At 32.8% G+C, this 9,955-nt stretch overlaps 1 protein-coding gene across 1 annotated transcript in view; it reads left to right on the top strand.

Moving 5' to 3' along the window:
- The first annotated feature begins 1,179 nt into the window (after nucleotides 1–1,179).
- ANO3 (anoctamin 3) overlaps nucleotides 1,180–9,955 on the top strand; it is a 286,782-nt gene continuing 278,006 nt past the window's right edge. Inside the window, exon 1 of the mRNA XM_054585980.1 lies at nucleotides 1,180–1,258. The gene's annotated coding sequence lies outside the window, so the exon portion shown is untranslated. The remainder of the gene's footprint in view (nucleotides 1,259–9,955) is intronic.

The following is a 9,955-nucleotide window of genomic DNA, read 5'->3' as shown; positions in this document are numbered from 1 at the left end:
TAGCTTTATTTTAATTCTTTGAGGCATTTTCATATAGCTTTTCACAGTGGCTGCACCAGTTTACACTCCCATTAAGAGTGCACAAGTGTTCTCTTTTCTCCACATCCTTACCAGCATTTGTTATTTGCTAATTTTTTGATGATTGTCATTCTGACTGGTGTGAGGTGATATCTCATTATGGTTTTAATTTGCATTTCCCTGCTGATTAGTGATATTGAGATTCTTGTACCTGTTTACCATTAGTATGTCTTATTTAGAGACATACATGTTTCTTGTCCAATTTTTTAAAAAAACAGATTATTTATTTGCTATGGAGTTATTATGTGTCTCGTATATTTTGCATATTAACTCTTTATCGGATATATGACTTGCAAACATTTTACTATCCCATAGTTTACTTTTGCATTTTGTTGTTTGTTTCTTTTGCTGTACAGGAGATTTTAGTTTAATTCACTTTTATTTTTTAGTATTTTACAAGCATTGCATTTGTTGTGAGAAAGTCTTTTCGTCTCCGCAATCATAATCATCTTTTAATAAATAGCAGGGATACAGTCTCACAATCCTGATCCAGGAAATATAATTTAGGATTAATTTTCTTTCAAATTAAAACATTCCTCTGATAAACTGCCCAGTGGAATAAAGTTGCATTCTCTGACAGTCTTTAGCCCCTCCCAGCTCTTTTGTGTACAGGAATGTGAATGTGAACTTCTAATACCAAGTTACTAAAAGCATCTCTCTGCAGCCTTCTCTATGTCTTCACTTAGCCCATGTTACTTTTCACTGTAGCCTCTCAGAGATGGGGATAGTGCTGCTATCACTTAAAGGCAGCAAGATTTCTTCATGTTTTCTTGTGTTTCTTCAAGAAAAACAACTCTAAAGTTCATCCATCCTATTGAAGTCAACTGCTTAGGAAAAGCGTGAATACGGAAAACTTAAAAGACTCAGCTCTGGATCCTTTATGCCTTTTGGATTTCCAAGTGAAAATAATTATTGGAGAACCTGGAGTTATTACTGATTCCAATACAGTGATTTTTCTCCTTCTCATGATTTTTAAAACTTTGGTAGTGTAAACTTTGATTTCCAAAGCTCTCAATGAATTTTGCAATGTCAACAGTGAAGTTTGAACTGGATTATCTTTCTTCTGAAGGCTTACGACATGAGCATACTTCCAACTCAGATTTTACTTTAACCTCTTTGACTGAACTCTCTGCTGATTCTAGTCAACTGGAACTTCAGCACTCCAATCATGTCCCCACTGGTAAGCTAAACTTTAGATTGATATTTTTGAGTATACTAACTTATTCAAAATTTGTACTTCTTTAATGTCAGATATATAAAAAATTAAATCATGATGTCACTTTGTGGGGCATAGCTGATGCCAATTTTAATCTTTTGAGTTATTTTTCCTCAAAAATATATAAATAGATTATTACAAAAAGTACAGAGTGTTTTGCCAATAGACTGAAATGTCAGAAAACAATGAACTCAGAAAACTGTTAATGGTGAAGTAGATTTTGTTTATTTGAATGCTCAAGGCTTTCAAGGCTTTGTTTTGTTTGAGATGACTGATAAAATTAGGGATTTTATTTATAAACTGCAGAAAAAAATCTGCTATCTTCCATTTATCTCTTTTAATTATGTTTCATTCTTTGTAGTTATATGAAATATAATATGTTCTTTAAATGCTTATTAAAGAACAAGAGTATTAAGAACAAGAGTATATTGCTTTTGGTATGTTATTTTATACCTGACTTAGATTCCATATCAGATGGCAGTATTGATAGATTTCAATGTGAAGAGTTTCGATCTTGATACCTATAGTGTTACTTATCCAGAATTGCAGTTTTCATTCTTGCTCAGCAATGTCGAGTAAATAATGATATACACTAGTAGTTTGTAGTTATCAAAAAGTTCTGAGAGTTTTGTTGATAATGAACAACTATGACATGTCAACAATGAATTAATTATACTTTGTAGGACAATTTTGTATAATCAATAATTAATATGTTAAATGTTATTCAAGAACAAACACTTCATTATGATTTCATTGTTTATCTTTCCTCATTAAAAAGGCAGTGTGATGTGAATGTGAAAGTTAAACAAAGACTTTATAGCTCAGGATGTTACTAGACATTAAATTGTGTCCAGTGAAAAGTAACTGTAGAAATAATGAATTGCATTTGCAACCTGAGAATTCTTCTAACAGAATTTGGTACACTTATTTACATTTAAATATTCGAAATGAAGTTTTATGTGATTCCCAACCAATAGCTGGTTTGTTGTTGGTAGATTCTTTTATGTTATATGACTAATTTTACAATATAAGCAGTTATATAAACAGGAGATAACACATCTTTTTGTATATTTTATTTCAACTGTAAGGAGAAAGATCTCAATATTATTATTACTATATTTTGAACCTACAACTTAATAAAGTGGACAAATAGTTCTTTATAAATGAACATAGCTTATTACAGTAGATTTGGACAGGGAAAGGAGGTTTATAAACAAAGTATTTGCCAATGCCATCGTGATTTAAATAGCTATGTTATTTAACCATGTTTTGTCTTCAGTGTATGTCTGTGTCTGCACATCTATTTCAGTAGATTCAACAGTTGTCTTTATGCAATTCACCTGCACATCTATAGCTTAGATATAAACTTTTCCCTAGAACCTCAATATCCTGGCACTGCCTCAGATTCAATACAAATAAACTAAACTCCCTAAAAATGCTCCTTTCTTCTTACATTCTTATTTTGTCAATAACCTCTACCTCACCTCTAACATCCCTTAGCATTTATTGCAATATAAATTTCATGTTTATGTGTATACACATTATTTTAATACTTGTTTTCTCTACCTCTTTGTCCACCACTGTAGTCCCAGCAGTCAATACGGTGCCTAGAAATAAAGATAATTTATGCTTTGATTCATGATCTTGGCTAAGAGAATGAAAGATTAGCCCCCTTCAAATCCCAGAGTAAATGCACCTATATGGGTTTCAAACTGATCTTACCTCCAAATTTTCCATAGCACTTCTTGCTCTGGCCACAGAGTTATTGATGGCCACATAGTCCTCCATAAGCACATAGTCCTCCATAAGCACAAGGCTAACCCATTCCTGCTTTTGGTTTGCAATTTCTGTAACTCTGTGCCACCTGGGCTATAAACCTGATGATCTATGATCTACATCTGTTTTTATTTTTTTCCAAAACTTTTTTTAATCCTCATGTGACCTATGTGTATCCTGCAAGAATGATTTAAATTCTCAATCATCATTCAGGTTACTTCAAAGTAATTTCCAATATTTTCCCTTGTCTCTATTTATTAAGATCTCACTGAGATAAAATACTTTCTTATTCCCAAATGCCTATGGTTAACTCTCAAACTTCTACAAAATGTTTGTCCTATATATTCAAAGCCTCACATTCTAATTTTTGTTGTAATTACATAGGCTCATGGTTCCTTTGCTATTAGATTATGTTTCTTGAGGATAATTGTCCCTTCATAACTGTTTGTACTTGTGCATAACACATGTGTAATAAGTGTGATGAACTAAATGATCAAATGTAGTTTATCTCTTAATGAATTATCTGTATAGGAAGCATTTGTTTAAATCACATTATACATATATTTTACCTGCCAAAATGTTATGTTGAAATGATCACACAATTCGTTACCTCACAGTATCATTGTACAGGTTAATGCCATTGTGGAATTTGCCCTTAATTTAAAACTATTATTTAGAAATGAGCATTCTAGAGTTTATTTTTGCATGATAGGTCTTTGTGTCTTATTTCCAATAGAGTTAAGATTGTATGAATACATACAAAATACATTGATTGAATATTTGTGATTGAGGGCTAGGGGCTGGGGTCTATGTGAAAATAAAAATAATGTGATTGAGCTCTGTTCTTTCAGTCTCTGGTGTGGCAGTATGTATTTAATATGCATCTGCATGTATTCCTGGCATGGAAAAATAAAATAGAACAGATGAATGTTAGTCCATAGAAAATGCAATAGGTCTGTCTAAGAAGAAATATATTTCATTGTCAGCAAAACAGTATTTATAACTTTCAGTTATATAATACCTTGAAGATAACTCATGCTTACAGAATCTCAGTAGTTCTCACAAGCTGTCAATGAGGTAGAGTTCATTTATCTTTTTTTCAATAGAAGGAGAATCTAAAGACCAGGAAAGTAATGTAGTTGGACCAAAGTCACATACATATAGTAAGAGAGTGTGTGTGTGTGTGTGTGTATGTGTGCGCGTGTAAGTGATGGCAGGGACAAGGGGAAGTTGAGGATCCCTTAATCTGTTTTCTGTCTTTAAATTTAGTATTCTTTTTTCTCCTCAATACCACTTGGAAATTAAGTTTTAAAACAGTCATATGGGGGAAAAATGTTTCTTTGCCTTTCAGAAATGGATTTTTATCAGTAATCAGTTACAAGAATATTGATATCCTGTCTAGATTCTGGAATGTGTTTTAAATGACTTTTAAAGCCATGAATATTTCATCATCATGATCATCATGGTTATTATCATCATCACTGTGGTATTAATGATAAACACATGTATATCATTTCCTGTGTATCATGCACTGTTCAAATATTTTATATATATATATAAGCATATAGTGTTTTATATAGATGAGGTATGTACAGACATATAATTTCATATGTAAACATATGTTTCTAGATAACATAGCAATGGATATATTTGTAATTGTATTTACATTTATATACTTTTTAATCACCCACATTCAGACCGATAGAGAATTAAATAACATTATTATTTCCATAACAAATATAAACCGATCAACTAATATTTCCTAGTCCTTAAGAAATTTGAAGTGGGCAGAGGATCACTCCCCATTACAACATCAGTAGTACACATGTTTGACACCTGTGCGACACTGTATCTTATGACCAACATGAACAATAAGAATAAAAATATTTGTACGTAAGTACAAACTGCTTTGACCACTGACTCAAACATATATATTTATAAACTCTACACATCTTTAATTTCCTGTAATGATCTATTATCATCTATCATTTATCAAAACTTCTTTGGACCTAACTATGTCTTTTGTTTCCATGAGTTTTTGGTGGTTGGCTCTACCTGAAGTTTAGAGGCCCCCACATAAAGAAGCTATGGTTAGTATAATATAGCAAGATCAAGAGGTGATTGTTCTGTCTGAATTTGTCTTGGGGGCAATTTTAAAAGTTGCGCTCTCCTTTTGTCTGCAGTGTCTACCTCTATGGATGTTTAATTCTTAGGTTGAAAGACTACTGTGCCTTTACAAGTATTTTCTGTATACTTGGTGCTTCTGAATGCTTCTGCAGCTCTTTCCAGCCCCTTAGAGACTCTACTTTTCATTTTTATCTTTCACGAATTATTGTTATTCTAGTCCTAAATTAAAGTGTTGTTACATGATGAAGCATGACATTCTTTCAGAATTTAAGTACCTCCATACAATTAGATAATCACCTCTTAATAAAATATTATCTTATTTTTAAAAAAATTGTTGTATAAGTTTATTCCAATTATATAAAAATCAGCCAGTGCCAACAAACATTAAATTGGACCAGTGGAGTACATATTTAAATGACATAGATATAATTCACATGAATGCTGATATAATTACTTTACAGAGGTGGTAAAGATAAAATGCTAATTCTAAAGAATTTAAATCATTTGGTTTTTCATATGCTTTCCTTTTAAAATGGGTATGTCCCCCTGGTAGTTATACAACTTTCAGTTACAAGAAATGAAGATAACAAGCTGGATCTCATGATTGTTTGTTAATAGCATTTCACTTTGAAATAAGTATCTTCCCTCAAAGACTTCTTGGTATCATGTCTTCTGACACTAGATGACAATAAATCCGCTCTGCTGAAGTATAACTGAGCCATAGGATAGTTAAATGTGATTTTCTAAGATTAACAGATTTTAAAGTCTCATACAACCCCAAACAAATACCACATTTTCAAAAATGTATTACACTATCCAAGAGTAGCCAGAAGAGTAAACATAAACTCTTTATTGAAATTATGCAATAGCCCCTTAAATCACACACACATATACACATACATGCAGTCATTGCACTTTTAAGAAAATATGACGATATTTATCCTTTTGGATATGTCCTAGAACCCAGAAGTGGCTGACCACTCTGATAAAATTCTAGTTGTGTTAACATCAGCCTAACTAAACAATCTTTTTTCCATCAGGAGTGGCTTAAGGCTGTATGAGATGGGCTTTAGAGTGGTTATTCCTTTGTCTCAGGAAAATGAAGGCTGTGACTTCTAAGGATATGCAAGGAATCCCAAAGAATATGCTCTGTGTTTTTAACCTTCAGTTAGAGGAAGAGCATCTAGCTAATTGCAGCCCAGAAGACCATCAAAAAGTAAAAGACAGGCCACTGTGTAAAATGTTTGTTCAGTTAGAAAAAAATGTGAGGTTCTCGTTTCTTGAGGTGCTGAGAACTCTAAACAGTTGTAATGTGACTAATAATAGTTACGATGCTAGCATTATCAACTATTTGTATTTATTAGGTGTGTACTCTGTCCAGCTTTCTGCCAGTCTCTGTGAGAAATGTAAAGTATTTGGAAGGTTCAATGTCTGCTCTAAATGTGCTCTCTAAATCTACTTATGAAAGAAATCCATATATGTGATTGAAATAGCTCCTCTTGCCAGTCTTATTCAGGGTAGGAACATAATCAGCTGGGAGAATAGTGCTTTAGCAAGGTAGTTTCCAAAGCCAAACTGTAGCACACGAAGCACTTGCATTTGAATCATTAGGATAAATGCAATACATGAGATTCCAGGTTCCCATCCAAACCCTTTTATATGTAAGCTCTGTGGATATAATCAAGAAATTTAGAGTTTGGAAGTTACTCGTGTTATGAACGTATGCACTAAGTTCGAGAACCAATGTTTTCGTTAATGATCATGATCAATTCATTGGCAAAAGCTCCCTATAATGGTCTTCTTATGACAATTTTCTTCCAGATAATTTTAATGGTTTATTTTATTGTATTTTTTCCACTAGCATTTAACCCCCTTATACCCTCTTCCACCTCCACTCACTCCCCTCACCCCCGCAGTCACCACATGATTGACCATGTCCATGAGTTCTTTCTCTCTTTTGCTTGATCCTTCCATATTCTAAACCGCTCAAAGCTGTAAGCCTTCTCTCTCTGAGTCTGTCTCTATTTTCCCTGTTAGATCAGTTTGTTCATTAGATTCCACAGATGAATGAAATCATATGGTATTTGTCTTTCTCTTACTGGCTTATTTCACATAGCATAATGTTTTCCAGGTCCATCAATACCTTCACAAAGGGTAAAATGTTCTTCTTTTTCATGGCTGGATAATATTCCACTGTGTAAATGTACCATAGTTGTTTTATCCACTCATCTACTGATGGATACTTTGGCTGATTCCAAATCTGGGCTATTGTAAATAATGCTGCAATGAACATAAAGGTGTATATATTCTTTCAAATTAGTGTTTTGGTTTTCTTTGGATAAATTCACAAGCATGGAATCACTGGTTCATAAGGCAGTTCCACTTTTAAGGTTTGCTTATTTTTTTTTTTTGAGATAACTCCATACTCTTTTCCTCAGTGGCTGCATCAATCTGCATTCCCACCAACAATGCAGAAGACTTCTCCTTTCTCCACATGCTCGCCAGCACTTGTTTGTTGATTTGTTGATGAAAGCCATTCTGGCTAGAAGTTCCCCATGTTATATACATACACATTAAAGTTTGAGAACCGATGATTTTGTCAACGGTCATGATAAGTTTATTGGAAAGGGCTCCCTACAATGATCTTCCCATTATGACATTTTTGCCAGATAATTTTGGTGACAGTAATCTATAACCAACTAGAGCTCTATGTCAGTAGGCTTTTGTATAGTGGTTATTGATCCACTTATGTACTTAACAAAGTGTTTTCCTATTTTTCTTATACCAACATATTATCTTCAGATAAATTCAGATTCAAACTCTTTTTTAATATTTTTTATATTTGTTGAATGCATTGGGGTGGCATTGGTTAATAAAATTATATAGGTTTCAGTCAAACCCTTCTAAAAATCTTCCTTATCTTTAATATAAAACTTTTAATTTTCTCTGTTTGGATGTCAAGAATACCCATTTCTGTCATTGATATCAATATAAAATGTTTATTTTCAACACTTAATTTTATATTTAAGTGTTTTAGATGTTGGATGTAGAATTCATTGTAATTTTATTAAATAAAAAATATACTCCCACAGGATAAGAGATACATTGTACTTCTCTTCTATTTCCCAGAGCAGGACCAGTCAAAAGCTTTATAAAGAGGAGCTGAACTACTTGTTCCTAAAATGACTTAACAAAGATGGACCAGTTGATAGAAACCTTCATTTCCTTCGTGGAATTTTTAAATTTAACTTTGATCTCTTAATGGCTGCCTAAGAGCCTTCACCTCGTTGTGTCTCAAGAAGGGCAATCTAGGTTTATATAATATGCATACATTGGCTGCCTTGGCAACATGAAAAGTTAATGCTAATGTGAAATTGAAAAACGAAATACCCTCAACAGCTATCATTTCTTTCAATGCCTGCTGAAAATATTTCTACTAGATGTTGAGTATATAATCAGAATCATGAATCTGAAAGTGGCCTTTCTGATAACATACATACAAGGGAGTGCTAATGGGAGTACTGATAAGTGGACATCGCATTACCACATAGTACCTGATGAAGTCTGATAAACTGGATAGAGAGAGAGATGAGATAGAGATGAAGACAGAAGTATAGAGATCTCTTCTTATAGGTTCTCAGGTATCATGTCTTTCTGATACCAGATGAAAAATAACTGATCTGTTCTTTGGAATAGTGCTTGGTACCTTGGCATATCCAATACTTTATTAAAAAAAGCAAGAATTGTGGTGAAGCGTTGATGACATTCTCAGGTTGGCATGATGAAATACAGTCACAGTCTTTATTCATAAAGCTCCTTTTGGGAAACAATTGACAGCTCTCTTGTAAGTAACGAGAGGGTTTTTGTCTAAAGTATGAAATCAGGCATGTCACCAATAGTTTTTAGCCAACTATAGAACATGTACTTTACTGTAGCTTATAAGTATTATTCTCTTTTAAAATACAATAGATTCAAGATTCTCTTGTAATTAATCAACCTCACTTTAAATCCAATGCTTTTTTTTAAGCAGAAGACAAAATAGTGAATTATAGGTACACACTGAAATTAGTCAAATCTGCATATATAAAATATGTCCATGTGTGCAGGTGGAAACAAAATTGAAACACATTATTTTAGTTATAAAAGCAAGAAGATAGAGGCTAATGAACAAAGTATTCTGGCAAAAAAAATTACATTTTGTTTTAAATGGATTTCAAATCATACATAGCCTTGGATTCAGAAATTTTGTTTTTAAGAATTTGTTTCAAATAAAATCAGGTAAGTACACAGGAATAATGGAGCAAAATGTTCATTGCAGTGTTGCTTTTTGACAAATACTATATGATCTCACCTATAAATGGAACCTAACCAACAAAATGAACAAGCCAGGAAAATATAACCAGCAACACTGAAAGAAAAAAGAAGCCAACAGAATCAACAGGGAAGGGGAAGGCGGGGAAAGGAAAGGCAAGGGTCAGGTCAAGGAACATGTATAAAGGACCCATGGACAAAGCCAAAGTGGGAAAGAATTGAGTAAGAGAGGTGGGGGAGGGAGGCAAGGGAAAGTGGTGGCAGGAAGGTGGAGACAATTGTATTTGAACAATAAAAAAAATAAAATAAAATAAAATAAAAATTATTTAACAAAAAATAATGAAAATAAAAAACAATTTAATAGTACAACAACATTTTATTTAGTAAATAATTAAACTATATCATACCTTCCAAAAATCATGTTTTAAAGACTGATATTATAGAACA

Source organism: Pteronotus mesoamericanus, unplaced genomic scaffold, assembly GCF_021234165.1.
Source record: "Pteronotus mesoamericanus isolate MK-2021 breed Mesoamerican mustached bat unplaced genomic scaffold, CSHL_Meso_final contig_90, whole genome shotgun sequence".
Lineage (NCBI taxonomy): Eukaryota > Metazoa > Chordata > Mammalia > Chiroptera > Mormoopidae > Pteronotus > Pteronotus mesoamericanus.
The sequence above is the reverse complement of the archived record's forward strand: the minus strand, read 5'-3'. Positions and strand labels throughout refer to the sequence as shown.